Genomic DNA, 13812 nt, shown 5'->3' on the forward strand with positions numbered 1-13812 from the left:
TAAATAATGTTTCTTTACCTCGACAGATGCAGACTGTGGAAGCTTGCTGGTTGCTTTATTTTGATGAATGAAAAAAAAGCGACAGGTGCATGCAGCAGCAGCAGCAGCAGAAAAGCAAGGAGGAAGGGATCGGAGTCGGACACCCCCCACACGCGCCGCTGCCGCTGAATGCATTTTGCTTTAGCAGCAGATACGGCATGGACCTGATTGAAACTGAACTCAACCAGTTGCCAAAGCGGAAAAAGGCTGGAGAGCAGAGGAGCCGCGCTGCCGATGCGCTGTCGATGAGGCAGCTGATTCTCGTTCCCGTTCGCTCGGTTCAGTTCGTTCGCCGCCCTTGATACGTCTACTTTCGCTCGGTTCAGTTCGCCGCCCTTGATCCTCCTGCTAGCTGCTGTATCATATATCGCGTCAATTTCGAGATCCGTCAGCTCAATCTCAATCCTTCCTAGGTGCTTACAGAGTCTACGATATATGTATCACTATGATATATGTACGCGTTTTTTTTTTTTGCAGAGTGTGCGTGCCGCATACGGATGAATCATAACAACTTTGTCTGGATAGGATGTGCTTACAAGAGGAGCACACATATACGTGTATTTATAGACATGAGTGTACGATACATGTATCACTATGAGTGGCACGACGTCACGTGACACATGGCCTATGGTCTATACTAGGTTTGGTTGTTACTCTCATGACTCGACGGTCGTTAGCAATTTAGGGCACATTTGGTTTGTGCTATCAACCTGCCACACCGTGTTTCTAGCGGCACCAAATTTGTGGCCAGCAAAACGAGTGCCCAACTTTCGGCGAGCAAAGTGGAGAAAAACAACTGCAGTGACGCATGAGGAAGTGCGGCTGCCTAACATGTGGCCATGAAGCAAACGATGGCCTAAAGAATCGCAACGCGCCGCATGTTTCGAGTGGCGACCTCTGGTCACCAACCAAACGTGCCCTTAATCTTTTCAAAAAAACAGTCTTGGAGGCTTTATCTCCTATCCATTACTTCCTTGGTCCATGAAGTGAACCCCCGTCAATCACCCGTGTTCCTCCTGGATTACGAGCCTCATGTTGATCATGCCCCATGGCATCTCTCTTTTGTTCCTCTCCTGCAATTAATACCCTCGTCAACCACGTGGATGTCATCTAATAATTTTCGACGATGAAGACCCCAGGTTTAGCTAATGATCTTTGTAGACGCCTCCAAATCGACCCAAGTCAACTCAAGTTAACCCGATCGATTAACCAAAGCCAAAATCCAAGAGATATCGCCTGAAAGGTTCTCTCTATAATAAGCTCAAATGGTATCTACAAACTCTTAAGAGTAATGCTCAACCCCCAATCTTGATCTCCCCATCTTAATCACAAAATTCAGATCTCTTGATGTTCACTAGGATTGTTGTAGAGTGCCCCCGGACTATTCCAGAGATCAGGTCAAACCCTAGTTGACTAGTCAACACGGCGGAGTAAACAAAGTTCTGTCGGATTGTCCGCCTACTATGCAGGACTATCCACTAGAAGACTTATGCAGCAAACATGCACTTGGATGATCTATCCTCCTTTTCTCTCCCCATGGCCCACATGTTAGCTCGACCTAACACCTTCAAGTCACTAGATCCGGTTCCCTCCTCTCATCTCTCTGCCACTCTCATTCCTCCCCCTCCCTCTCAAGAAAGGAAAGACCAAGAACTAGAGTGAGAAAGATAAGAAACAAGGAATGAAGAAAGAAGAATATATAGGAGAAGGGATTCAAGCCAAGGGCAAGGCTGATATCAACAAGAGAAGAAGCTGAAGTTCACCCTCCTCCTCTCCCTCTCTATCATAAGAGTGAGCTCAAGAAATTCCTCCATTTTCTTTCTTGAATTGCAAATTCCAACTTTGGTCTTTGGTTTCATCTTGCATGTGATGGAAGATGAAGGTTGTTAGTGCCAAATCCATCTCAAGTGTAAGCTCTACTCATTCCCTTACCTCTCATCTCATGGCTATCTTGAATTTCTCTCTAATAAGCATGTATGTTTCATGCAAGGAAATCTCAATCCTTCTCAAATTCTCATCCCTCATTTGGAGGCAAGAAGGTCTAGAACACATGATTGAGCTTGGTGACACAAGGTGGCCAACTCATCATGACTAAGTTCATCAAACTTCTTTCCCATGTGTTATTCCCTTTTAATCATGTTTTACCAAATCTTGAATCCTAGTTCAAAGATCTCCATGCAAGGGTAAACCCTAGGCTACATAACACCAACACATCACCTAGACACCCTTAGATAACCACTAAACACACCTAGGAAACAACACCCACAAAACCCTAAGAACAAGCCCAAAGAACACCAAGAACAACCCATCACATAGGTTTTGTCAATGTTCTTGTGGACTGTTCGGCTGCTCTACCGAATTGTCCGACAGAACTATACTGTTCTAGAACGCATGGATAGTTAACACTTAGATGCCTTTTTCACCTAGGACCTGGACTATGCGCTTGATCACACGGATCGTCGAGGAATCACAGAGCCACATCAGCTCAGCATGCACCCCTGGACTGTTTCCCTTACTCACAGGAACCGTCTACTGCACTCATGGACTATTCTTCAGAACAATAATAAGACTGTCTACGCTCTTTTGGAACACCTAGACCCAAAACCAAAAGACCCCCTCTTCGGGAATGCACCCACCGATTGTTCTAGAGAACACCCCAACTGTTCGATAGAACACTTCAAATTTATGTGCTGGAAAACCTTAACATATCAACCTAACCACCCTACCCCATATCTAAACCTCTCTTAGGACAATACTAATCCACCCTTGGTTCATCAAGCAAGCTCTCCATTTTGGATCACAAGATTCCTACCTATTTATCACTCTAACCCATCAAGTTTCAAGAACTATATATCTCAATTCCTTATAATATATTCCTCTCTTGCAGGTATGGTATGAAGTTAGGTATGAGTATGAGTTGTCATGACTTCCTGCAATCACCCATACATCATGCTAGACAGGAACCACTACTACTTAACCATATTTTGGATACTCATTATACATGTCATTATACAAATGCATTTCAACCTAAGATTGCTTAAACAACTATATATCATGCCTTCACTAAGGTTAGCTCAACCCAGAGTAATGTTAGCCTATCCAACTACATGAAGGGCTCGGGACGACTAATCATGCTTAGTTGGCTAGAACCGGTAGAAGATAAGTGTTAGCGGGAACTCACATTCGTGTGTAGCATGGTCCATTCGGATGTAATCAACCCTAAAAACTTGTAAAGGGGTATAACTTGACATAGTTCATAAAATGTCATCGCGGCTCTGCATGTAAGATCCACCGAACGCCGATTGGGCCGCCAAGATGCACCTCCCACTGCGAGGGTGGAGAGGTCCACCGAGATCCGCATCGAAGGAGGAAGGGAATAGGTCTATGCGCGAGACCCACCACCCGACAAGGAGGCCACTAAGATCCACATCGGAGGAGGATTGGAGCAACTTCGAGCGTGAGTTCCACCTGCCATTGAGAATGGCATCAGAGAACGAGGGGAGCACAAAACCGCCGATGTTGTTGCCGATGGGGACGGCAGGATCCGTTGGAGGGGAGTTGCTGGAGATGATATAGGCGAGTAGAATGGGACATCACATACACCATGAATGAGCTGTTGGGGAAGAAACATAGGACATGAAGAAGAAATAGATCAGAAAAGAGATGAGAGTTGGATCTTAATCCAATTCTTCAAAAATCGAGTGTCCATTTCCTTGAAAACATCGACCTCTAAGTAGACAAACTTCTAATGTTGAAGGTGAATTAGACAAAATGCATGTGAGAATCTCCAAAACCTTCTTAGAAGAACTCTCTATTTTATTGGAAAAAGGGAAAAACACTCAAGTTGTTTTGTAAAACAACTCCCTAAATAAGTATTTGGTAAATCTACCATCAATTGTTATATATGTGCGTGCCTTCCACACTTGTTATCTACTGGAGCACCCATCCTTTGAGGTTTTCGTGTAGTTATCCCCCTCCTGCTTGGTTTTCATGTTTGAAGAAGCTAAGGCCCCATTTGGTGTGGCTTCCATGTGGGCTTCGTGTGTGGCTCCGGCAACGAAGCGGGTGGAGCCCTACCAAACGAGGACGTGTGGAGGAATGTTTGTTCACCGGGATGTGTGGAGCCCGAGCCAGAGCCATTTTGATGCCCGGAGCTAGAGTGTCAAAAACTTGCTCAGCCTAGAGGGCTCTGGCTCTACTTAAGGAGCACGCGCGGAGGAGCGCCGCCAAACATGCCCTAACTATTGGAGATTACTGGAGAAATGTAAAAATAGATATCTCTATTTATTTTATTCACAAGGTGTTTGGAGATGTTGGATTCATGGTTATTTTCTTGGATGACACGTTGAAAGGTCCTTGTGTGGTTTTGGTAATTGAGTGACAACCTAGGTGGACTAATTGTGTTTATGTGAGATACACAGGTGATTAGTCCACAGGTACATGTGTGTGAGCAACATATGCCATGAAGGTGAAAAAGGCTTTGAGATGTTGCAAAGCTCACACATGTGATGAAGAAGGAGCTTATTGCACATGAGACATGACATTGAGTCATGTGATCAAGGTGGAGAAGATCAAGACATGACTTGGCTTGATGGACAGGTTGCAAGCGTGAAGGGCAAGTTGGAGGCTTTGGAGCGATGGACCGCATGGCGGTGAAGCTTGAGCAAGACTTGGCGCCGATGGACGAAGACAACGGTGAAAAGAAAGTGAAGTCAAGCTCCATGAACCAATGTGATCACGTGATGATATGAAGTGGATTATATCATTGTTGATCGTGTTGGTGCTTATGTTGCATCGAAATTGGAGAAGATGGAATGGAATGTGCAAGGCAAAGGTATAATCTAGGGCATTTCATTTCATCGGTCATAGGTGTGTAGAGAAGTTTATGACCGGGTTTAGGATAGATGCCCATACTATCAAGAGGGGCAAACTTGTTTGCATATCGGTCATCTAGTGCCACTCGAGTGATCTAACTTTGCATCATCGCTAGGATCGAGTGGCGTGACAACTTGAGTGGCTAATCCTTTGGAAAATGATTGTGAAAATGCTAACACACATACACATGGTGGTGTACACTTGGTGGTGTTGGCACATTTACAAAGGAGATGAAGTTAGAGTTGATGTGGATCAACTCGGCGATGAAACGAAGGCGAGAAGGATTTGAAACTTCACCGGCGGAGTGTATAGAAAAGACAGGGTTTCACTGAGTGCACCAGACGCTGGTCATATAGTGATCGGACGCTGGGGTCCTGCGTCTGATCCATGACAGCAGTAAAGGTGTAGGCGTCGGTCTTCGACCGGACGCTGGATGGGTGCGTCCGGTCTCGCTGACGTGGTAGCGCACAGAGGAGACAACGAGTGACCGGACGCTGGGTGAGTCCGGTCGACCGTGACCGGATGCGTCCGGTCGCGAGTGGAGACTTACTGGAAGTGACCGGACACTGAGGTCCGGCATCCGGTCATGATCCAACTAACATGTCCGGTCGTAGCTGGAACCTTACTGGAAGTGACCGGACGCTGGGGTCCTACGTCCGTTCATGGCACTGTGCTGCGTCCGGTCATCACTTGACCGTTGGGATTGGGCGCTCAGTATTTGAAGAGAGGGATGACGTGGCAGCCATCCGTTGACCGGAGCATCCGGTCACCCCAAGCTGTGCCTAGTGAAGGGGTACAATGGCTCTATTTTCGTGAGGGTTATAAATAGAAGGGGTCTCAGCCTTGGGCTGCTAGCTGAGCACACTAGAGCCTTGGTGGCTTATGTGGTGGTGCTTGGGAGCTCTCTAACTCACTCTAGCTTGATAGTTATCATCCGATTGAGTAAGTGAGCGATTCTAGTACGATTGCATCGTGAGGTTGCATAGAGTGGCACTAGGTGATCGAGTTGTAAGCCGGTGGTGCTTGTTACTCTTGGAGGTTGCCACCTCCTAGATGGCTTGGTGGTGGTCTCCATCGAAGCCCGCAAGAAGCTTGTGCGGTGCTCCGGAGAAGAGCTTTGTGAGGGGCATTGTGCTCGCCCCGTGGGAGCCGCGAAGAGCAACTCTAGTTGAGCATGTCATTGAGCTACCCTCACTTTTGGGGTAGGTTCTTGCGGTGCCCGACATACGGGCTTGGCGGGTGATGCCAATTAGCCACCGAACCACCAAGTGAGCGGTCGACACAACGGGGACTAGCGTTTTGGCAAGCACGTGAACCTCGGGAGAAAAATCATCATGTCATCCTTATATTCCCATTGGTTTGCATCCTAGTTACACAAGCTTGTATTTACATTTCATATATATTGTGCTTGTGTAGTTGCTCTTGTAATTAGTTAGCTTGTGTAGCTCACTAGTTACCTTCTTGCTTGTGTAGCATAGAAGTAGCTCCCTTGCGTGGCTAATTTGGTTTGTGTAACCTTGTTAGTCACATTACTTAGTTTGTGTAGCTAAGTATTTGCACTCTCTAATTTGACATTGGTTGCCTTGTTATTGAGCATTGCTAGTGAGCTTAGTTGGCTTTGTGCTTTTGCTTACTAGCATGTGTAGGAGCTCCCTCGTTGCTTGAAATACTAGTGGCATAGGTTTGTGTGACCTTACTTCTAGAATTGGATATGTGAGCTCTAGCTAGCCCGGCATCATTGTTGGCTAACTAGGATCTTTATAAGGTGCTTGTGAACTTTGATAGAGGGGTGTAGTCTTGGTTAGACCGAATTGTTTTAATTCCGCATTTGTTTCGGTTAACCGACGTGATTAATTTTAGAAATAACTATTCACCCCCCTCTAGTCGCCATCTCGACCCTACACACGTCATAAATATATTATAAATAAACTGCTTAGAAAAAACCTTCAAAGGGGGCGCAACATCTGTGGGTAGTTTATATCTCCTAATAAAAAAATAAATTGTATTTTCTTTAGTTTGTCTTGTTGGAATATAAGCGAATTGCTCATCGTTTTCATTAGCTTAATCATTGGATTAAACTAGCTCATGCATACAACTAAATATAGTATCAGGGAAAGATACCTTGAGTTATTGTTCGTCTCTTAAGGATCTATTTGGAACACGGAATTTTTTTTATTCCTATGTTTTTCCTATAAAACTAAACGAATTCCTGTACAATTTATGTGTGATTTCTATGAAATTCTAGTGTTCCAAACAAGCTGTATTGTCCAGCACATTCATTTTTTCTCATGTGCCAACTGTCTGGTGCTCTGTTTTCTCTATTTTATTTTATTTGGTTTGAGTTTGTTTTTTTTTTCCTGAAAATCACTCCTCTTATTTCCTTGTATATGTCGGTGCGGGACCCACGGGATACCTCGCAAGGAAGGGAGAAGATCTAGTCTAACTAGGATTCTTCCTCTGTAATCTTAGTAGTAGTATTATTCTGTAATCCTACTAGGAACTCTCATTGTAAACCGACTAGGATTCTGACCCCTTGACTATATAAAGGAGGGCAGGATTCCTAGAGCAGAGGAGACTTTGGACGACAACACAACACTCTACAATCAATCCAACGCAAAGGCTAACGCCGACTGGACGTAGGGCTATTACTCGATCATGGTCGAGGGCCTGAACCAGGATAAATCGACTGTCTCTTGCATTTACCGTCGAGTTCTGCATACGCTGAAGCCCGAACATACTGCCCCGGGTACCCCCGTGGCAGGCTATCGATGGTGAAACATCGACAGCTGGCGCGCCAGGTAGGGGCTTTCGGCGACTTTGCATCCGAGAGCTCAATGGACCTCGACAACATGACCTTCTCGACAGGATCAACCTTCACCTTCGGTTCATGGATCTGCGAGGCAGGTGACAATGGCAAGCTCCAAAGCCATCTCCTCGAAAATTCGGATCACCATGAAGACCATTCTATTTCGGTGACTACGACAGATCAACTTGCTGGAAGATTCGCGCAGCTCGTGATGTCCGATCCAACTCAGATTTCGCAGCTTCACGCATCCGATTCAAACTCAGGCTCCGCTTCCGAGATGGAGTCTTATTCGAGTTCTTTCGGAAAACCGAGTTCTTTTCCGACAAGGCTCCAAAACATGACATCAACCTATCAAGAATACAACTCGGAGTACACTCAGAGTACTTTAAAGAAGACGGGTCCTTTTCTATTCGGTCTCGGCAACATAGCAACGTCTTATTGGGCACAACTCGAAAGATCTCTTAATCCAGTGCTTGGAATACCACTGACAGGAGCTCAGGAAGGTCTCGTACTAACCGTAACATCTCAAGACTGCATCATCCACTGGCCAGGTTCTGTTTCTGAGGATAGCAGTACCCGGCTAGTTGACACAACAACAACAACAGCTCTACCCTACCAAGAAGGAGACTCGATCTGCGACCTCGAAGCCTCTACTGAAGTTATCAACAACTTTGACAGTACAGAAACCAACGTCGATGATAGAACAACTCACGCTCGAGAAGTATTCATGATTCGCCGTCCTCGATCACCATTGGTCCCCCAGAAGCGCTCGACGTCAGGTCTTCAGATGAATCTGAGTCCAATATATCACCATTTACCCAGGGGCACGATGGTGAGACCAAGAGTCAGAGGCAAGCTAGAGAGAGAAAGAACAAAGTGAAACAAGGATGTCAATGCCGTGCTAAGCAGCGCAAGGAAGCTTGGATCAGATATGAGTCAGACCTAGCCAAGTACAATCGAAGAAAATCAGAGCGAGAGGTCAAAGAAGGACGAGCGGCAAATACACCCTACGATAAGATCCGAGAAGCACTAGAAGAACTCAGGGCGACTTCACATCCCAGTGAAAAACAAGAACAGCTCCGGGACTTCCTCCGATCAATAGTCCTAAGGACGCACGATGGAAGGTCCCACTCAAGACTACCTAATAGGTCAACATCTCATGAGCAGGAAGATCAAAATCAAAGGAAGTCCGCTTTCGAGAGACTTGGACCAAGTGGAAGTCACAACAGAGAAAGTAGAAGAAACCATAGTCAAAACGATCGAGTCGAACAACCAAGAAAGGCCAGAAGCAAAGCACCTACTCGGACAGCCACGCAAAACTACTCTCACCAAGACAATAGTTGGCAAGAAGGGGGCGCTAAATCAGAATACACAGAAGCCAGAATGCACGACAGATTCCCCTGTTTTGCAAACAGACTTGCTTCAATACGGCTGCCTCACAAGTTCAAGCCGTCCAACCACTCCAAGTATGATGGCAAGACCGAACCAAAGCAGTGGCTCAAGATTTACTCGTAATCGATTGAATTGGCCGGAGGAGACGATGACATCAAGACCTTGTTCTTTCCCGTGGCCCTAGAAACCATGCCCCTTCAATGGTTTGACAAATTGAATCTAGGATCAATCAGAAATTGGGAGGACTTGCAAAGAGCTTTCTATGAAAATTTCGCGGGTATCATTATACACCCAATCACCCACGCAGAGTTAAAAGGACTCAAGCAGAAAGGAGGTGAAAGTCTCAGAAATTACTATCGATGATTTGGCGAACTACGAGCTCAAGTACATGACATCACCCAACGAGAAGTAATCGAAGCTTTCTCTCACAGAATCATGGCTAGGTGGCAATTTCAAGACTTCTGCAAAGAAAACCCAAGAAACAATGAAGAATTCAGACAAACAGTGGAAAAGATGATTACCATAGAGAAAAAGACACGAGATAGATTCCCGGATAGAAACAACCGAGACAACCCGGACAAGCAAAATTATCGAAACAACAGACATCAAGAAAGAAAACGTAGACCAGACAACACCGTAGCAGTGACTGACAAATCAAGGAAGTTTTCCAAGCCCAGAAGGTATGATGACATTGAAAACATGCGTTGCATCTTGCACCCCAAAGGAAATCACACCATCGGAGATTGCTACACCTTCAAAGATCGATACACAAGAAAAGATAGTAAGGAGAATACCAAAGAAGGCAATCAGAAAAAAGAAGAAGACAACCATGAAGACAAGGGATTCCAAAAATCCAGGGGGACAGTAGCAGTAATCTTTGCCGGGGTTCCAGATTCTAGAAGCAAACATCAAGAAAAGCTAGCGTTACGAACCATCATGGAAGCAGAACCGGCTACACCAAGATATCTCAATTGGTCACAGTATCCAATCCAATTTTCAAGAGAAGACCAATGGACTAGCGTAGGAAACGCAGGCTATTACCCACTGGTTCTAGATCCAACTATTGCTGGTATGACTATCACGAAAGTACTAATCGACGGGGGAGCCAGACTCAACATCATTTTTTTAGAAACTCTAAGGAAGATGGGACTACAACTCGCCAGGATGATTACACCAACAAGCACACCTTTTTATGGCATAGTACCCGGTAAGGCAGCAATGCCACTTGGACAAATCACTCTACCAGTTACTTTTGGGACTCCCTCAAACTACCATACAGAGTTCATCAAGTTTGAAGTTGCGGACTTCGATTCATCATATCACGCAATCCTCGGGCGCCCAGCACTAGCAAAATTCATGGCGATACCGCATTATCCGTACCTGTTGCTTAAGATGCCAGGGCCTAACGGTGTCCTTTCTCTTCGGAGTGATTTGAAGCGCGCTTTTGACTGTGATGTTCAGGCAATCCAAATTGCAGCAAAAACACAGGCCGCCGATGGAAGAAAAGAAATAGCCACTGTTGCAGCAAAAATGAGCCCAGAAGAGCTAGTGATATCGGCTAAAAAACCCAGCATCCTAGCACCACCAAAAGAAGCCGACGTCAAGCAAATCGACCTGGGCACCGGTGATCCCTCCAAAACGGCAACCATCAGCGCCCACCTCTCGGTAAAATAGGAATTCACGCTCACCAACTTTCTTTGGGACAACAAAGATATCTTCGCTTGGAAGTCGACCGACATGCCAGGGGTCCCAAGAGAGTTGGCTAAGCACGGAATTGATATCAATGAAGGCTCCAAGCCTGTGAAGCAACGACTACAACGATTCTCACCCGACAAGAAGGAAGCAATTAAAAAAGAAATCACAAAACTAATGGTAGCCGGATTCATCAGAGAAATCCTCTATCCAGATTGGCTAGCAAACCCAGTTCTAGTACAGAAAAAGAATACATACGAGTGGCGCATGTGTGTCGACTACATAGATCTCAACAAACACTGCCCGAAAGATCCGTTTGGGCTACCACGCATTGATCAGATAGTTGATTCAACAGCAAGATATGCCCTATTATCCTTCCTTGATTGCTATTCAGGATATCACCAGATCACGTTAAAGGAACAAGACCAGAGCAAGACATCTTTCATCACTCCATTCGGTGCCTACTGCTACAAAACCATGTCATTTAGACTCAAGAATGCTGGTGCCACTTACCAAAGAGCTATCCAAACATGCCTTGGTGATCAGATCGGCGAAAACGTAGAAGCATACATGGATGACGTAGTAGTAAAGACAAAGAACCTGGATACACTAATTGAAGACTTAAAGCAAACCTTTGAAAACCTAAAAAGATGGAGGTGGAAATTGAACCCAAACAAGTGTGTATTCGGAGTTCCTTCAGGACAACTACTCGGATTCTTGGTCAGTCATCGCGGAATCGAAGCAAGCGCCAAGCAAATTCGAGCCATAACAGAGATGGACCCTCCTTGAAGTGTCAAAGATGTGCAGAAGCTAACAGGCTGCATGGCGGCCCTAAATCGTTTCATATCAAGACTCGGTGAAAAAGGGTTACCTTTCTTTAAACTGCTAAAGAAGACAGACAAATTCGAGTTGATAGAAGAAGCCAACGAAGCTTTCAAAAAGCTCAAGGCATACCTAACTTCCTCGCCCATTCTCACACCTCCAAAGAAATACGAAGACATGATGATGTACATTGCAGCAACTTCTACTGTGATCAGCATAGCGATTGTCGTAGAAAGCTTCGCCACTATTTTGCAAAAACTACTCTACGCCCTCCTGATCACTTCACGTAAGCTTCGCCACTATTTTGAAAGCCACAAGATTACCATGGTGATAGATTTCCCACTCGGAGACATCCTACACAACAGAGACGCAACAGGGCGCATATCTAAGTGGGCAGTTGAACTTGGTGCTCTCAATATCCATTTCACCCACGGAAGGCAATTAAATCTCAAGCCCTGGCTGATTTTGTTGCCGAGTGGACATAAATTCAATAACCTATGTCAAATACCATCCTTGATCATTGGAAGATGTACTTTGATGGATCACTTAAGCTAGGCGAAGCCGGTGCAGGCGTTCTCCTCATCTCTCCAGACGAAAAACAACTCAAGTACGTCCTTCAGATATTATGGCAAGCTACAAACAATGAAGCAGAATACGAAGCCCTCATCCATGGGCTACGAGTGGCAATTACCCTCGGAATCAAGCGTTTACTCGTATACGGTGATTCAGTAGTAGTCATCAATCAAGTCAACAAAGATTGGGACTGCACCAAAGAAAACATGGGCGCTTACTGTGCTGAAATACGAAAGCTCGAAAAACATTTTCAAGGATTAGAAATTCTACACGTCCTACGCGATTCTAATATTGCGGCAGACGTCCTCGCCAAGCTTGGATCAGACAGGGCGAAGGTCCCACCCGGCGTATTCATAGAGGAGTTATCAGCTCCCTCTATCAAACAACCCGGTGAGATAACCCCTGAAATCTCAGCTAGAGGCACCCAGATTTTGGTAATCACCACTTCATGGACTCAGGTTTTTATTGATTACATCAAAGAGAATAAGTTACCAGCGAAAAAATAGGAAGCTGCCCGAATTATTTGCAGAAGCAAGAACTACGTCCTAGTGGGAGACAAGCTCTACAGAAGAGCCGCATCATCAGGAGTACTCCTAAAATGTGTCTCATTTGAAGAGGGCAAAGAGATCCTAGATGAAATACACTCAGGTTGCTGTGGAAATCATGCCGCCTCAAGAACACTTGTCGGCAAGGCATTCCGCACCGGGTTCTACTGGCCAACCGCTTTGAAAGATGCAGAAGAACTTGTCAGAAAATGCAAAGGTTGTCAAATGTTCACAAGACAAGCTCATGTGCCAGCACACAATCGCATCTGCATCCCACCTGCTTGGCCCTTCTCCTGCTGGGGGCTGGATCAAGTAGGACCTCTCAAGAAAGCAAAAGGCGGTTTCGAGTACATCTGCATAGCAATTGACAAGTTCACCAAGTGGATTGAATACAAACCACTTGCAAAATACAGCGCAGCCAAAGCAGTCGAATTCATACAAGATATTATGCACCGCTTCGGCATGCCCAATCGAATCATCACAGATTTGGGTTCTCCCTTCACAGCCACAGAATTCCAAAGTTGGGCACAGGACTGCGGCTTCAGCATAGATTACGCATCAGTCGCACATCTAGAGGCCAATGGTCAAGTAGAAAGGGCTAATGGATTCATACTAGCCGGATTAAAACCAAGATTATATGAAGAACTAGTGGACTATGGATCAAAATGGATTGAAGAATTACCCAAGGTCGTATGGGGGCTACAGACTCAAATAAGCAGAGCCACCGGATACTCACCTTTCTTCCTAGTTTACGGATCAGAAGCCGTACTACCTGCGACTTGATCTGGATGTCACCAAGGATAGAACAATATGATGAAGGAGAAGCAGAACACACCCAAAGATTAGAGCTCGACAGTACAGAAGAAGTCAGAGTAAACGCTACCCTTCAATCAGCAAGATACCTCCAAGGATTAAGACGCCACTACAACAAGAATACCCAGCCTTGATCATTACAAGTCGGAGACCTAGTACTAAGAAGAATACAAAAAACTGACGGACGCCATGAACTACTCAGTCCATGGGAAGGTCCTCTTATCGTCACAAAAGTCACCGGACCTGGCACATACA

Source organism: Miscanthus floridulus, chromosome 1 (assembly GCF_019320115.1).
Source record: "Miscanthus floridulus cultivar M001 chromosome 1, ASM1932011v1, whole genome shotgun sequence".
NCBI lineage: Eukaryota > Viridiplantae > Streptophyta > Magnoliopsida > Poales > Poaceae > Miscanthus > Miscanthus floridulus.